Genomic DNA, 2,968 nt, shown 5'->3' with positions numbered 1-2,968 from the left:
GTAATCCCAACAAAATTTTCTTTTACTAACTTCCACTCCTCCTCTAAATTACCAGTTTCTCTTACTTTCACTTTGTCATATGCCATTTTCAATCTTTCTTGATATTTACTTTTTACCACCGGTTTTATTAGCTCTTCAACCCCCACTAGCTCCCTTTTACATCTACCTACTCTATTTCCCCACTCTATTGCTACAACTAATTTTTCTTCCACCAAAAAATGGTCAGACATACCGTCAGCCATACCCCTAAACACGTGCACCTCTTTCAATCTTCCGAACGTTCTTTTAGTTATCAACGCATAATCCATTAACGTCTTTTCTACTACTTTTCCATTTGCCACTCTTACCCATGTATACTTGTTTTTATCTTTCTTTTTGAAAAAGTTAGAACCATCTCTTACTCAACACACATATATACCAGTATCTCGCCACTCTAATTTTCACCTGGTACGCCATACTTCCCAATGTCACCTTCTACCTCTCCAGCACCCACTCTAGCATTTAAGTCACCCATGACAACTACATAATTCCTTCTACCCAGTCCTTCTACACACCTAGTTAATTCATTCCAGAACTCATTCCGCTCTTCTTCACTTTTCTTACAACCTGACCCATACGCACTGACAAAAGCCCAACATTCCCTAACCAACCTAATTTTTACCTACATTAACCTAGATGATATCTCCTTCCATTCCAATACCTTACCTGTCATCCATTCACTCAGCAATAAAGCCACACCTTCTCTTGCTCTTCCCTTTTCAATTCCAGACACTCTACCAGACATTTCACCAAACATCACTTCACCTTTCCCTCTTATCTTTGTCTCACAAAAGCCAATATATCCATTCTTCTATTTTTAGACATACTTCCAATATCACATCTTTTACTCTCTATCGTACTACATCCGCGCACATTGAAACACCCCAAAACTAGAGTGCGGGGAGCAGTCACTCTCACCCCAGCTCCACCTCTTTGGTGTCTCACAGGATTATAACACAGGAGAGGGGGTTCCTAGCCCCCTTGTCCCGTCCCATTTAGTCGCTTCTTACAACACGCAGGGATTCGTTGGCGCTATTCTAATTGTTTTAATGGCCCCTCGGTCACAGTAGTAGTAGTATCTATAATGTTTGCAAAATATTGAGACATGTGATGTAAAAAAAGAAATGATAGAACTAGAGAGTATATAGTACAAAATCATGAACAGAATTTTTGAACGGGTTGCTACCACACCATACTGGGGGCTAATAGCAGAAACTGGAATATTGCCAATTGAAAATAGAATAGCGTGTAAAAGAGTGATGCTATTTCATAACATCAGATGACAAACGGCTAGTTAAGAAAGTAGTGAAAGATCTGTTGTTGTTGTGGTATTAAAGCCAACAATTCCTGTTGGCATGGGACTTTCCCCTGTTTGGCCGTAGGTAATCTGAAAAAATTCAATTGATAGAAATGGAAATTTGAAAGGTTTATAGTTGTAGGGACAGATGTGAACAGAGGAAGGATGATGGTGGTAGTGGAAGGGGGTCATCATGCCACGGATAGAGGTAGTTTGAAAAATTGTAAGGCATAGGGTCCCTGTCGAGTATTTTAGTTGTAGAAAATTTTATGGAAGAATACAGATGATGATGTATATAGGGCCTTACAGTGAGGGGATGAGATGAAGTTGAATGAACTTCCAGAGGTTACATTACCTTGATGGAGGTAGGTTTTAAAGCAATTTTCTATGAGTTTCAATATCCTCAACAATTGCTTTTACCAATGTGGCTGCAGTTTACATGGCGTTTTGTGAGTTAACGTCTGGTTGTAAGTTATCCCTTAGATACGATGTCTCCCTACATTCTAGTAGGTAGTGCATAAGGGCCTATTGTGGTATCTTTTCACAGTGTTCGCATGGTCTTACACTGTTTTCTACAGTCTCCCAGGAGGCTTTGTAACCCCAGCCTTAATCTGTGAATACATACAGCTTGCTCTCTTGGTGTGTGCCTGTCAATGGGGGGAGGCACCAGATCGGTGGCCCACTTGTACCATGTGGCAGAAGGGGAGTTATTTTCTATCCACTTGTGTAGGTCCTTGATCATATTTTCTTTGATATGTGGCTTAATTTTGTTGTGGATCTGTTGAAGCGCAGGCTGTATGTGCAACTGTACCCTGTCCATGTGTCTGTGCTTTCGGCTAGCTCATCTGCTTTCTCATTTCCTGACATTGCAATATGACTGGGAATCCTGTTGAGAGTCACAAGTCTGCCTCTTTCATTGTGCTGATATAGTAGTGACATGATATCAGCTAGTAGACCTTTTTTTTCTTTGTTGTTTGCTTGTTGCAAGGCATGCATTGAGGATTTTGAGTCTGTGGATGACTACTGGTTTTTCTTCGTTTTCAAACGAATATTTCAGTGCTTGCTTTATTGCAACAAGCTCTGCCCGTATGATGGAGGCATTGTTGGATATTCTCCAGCAAGCCAAAAAGTTGTTGGAGTATACTGCAGCTCATGTTATTTGAATTCCAGGATCCACAGTGCCATCTGTGTAATAGGTCTGTGCCCCTGCAATTTCTATGTTTATGATTGCCTTCTGAGCTGCTGTTCTTAGTTCCTCCGTTGTGCAATCTTCTTTTGCCTTTGGAAGATTTGTATATCTGAAAGGTGCAATTTCCCTTTTCAAGGGTGAGATGTGCTGTGTGCCCTGGGTTGTGTCTGGGCTCAGTTGCAGTATTACTTCAGCTATTCCCAGTATCTTCAGGCTATCACTGTGGTCCATGCCATAGGAGCTTTAGGTGTGGATCTCAGGGTGATTTGTGAGTTCATCTCTTACCCTCTTCTTTGCTATGGAGTCTCTATCAGAGAGAAACATTTTTGCCTTGTGCTTGCGTTTCTCTGTGTAATCCTGTCTTCTAAGGTGGGCAAGTTGGTTTCAAGTCTGAGATTACACAGCCTTGTTCACATGGGTGCTCATAGCATGAGTCTCATAGC

At 41.2% G+C, this 2,968-nt stretch overlaps 1 pseudogene; it reads right to left on the bottom strand.

Annotated features, from left to right (window-relative positions):
- Positions 1-1,687: 1,687 nt before the first annotated feature.
- LOC137618870 (uncharacterized) lies at positions 1,688-2,756 on the bottom strand (annotated as a pseudogene).
- Positions 2,757-2,968: the final 212 nt, after the last annotated feature.

This window comes from Palaemon carinicauda, chromosome 25, assembly GCF_036898095.1.
Source record: "Palaemon carinicauda isolate YSFRI2023 chromosome 25, ASM3689809v2, whole genome shotgun sequence".
In the NCBI taxonomy this organism is placed as follows: domain Eukaryota; kingdom Metazoa; phylum Arthropoda; class Malacostraca; order Decapoda; family Palaemonidae; genus Palaemon; species Palaemon carinicauda.
This window is presented reverse-complemented; position numbering and strand designations above follow the sequence as displayed.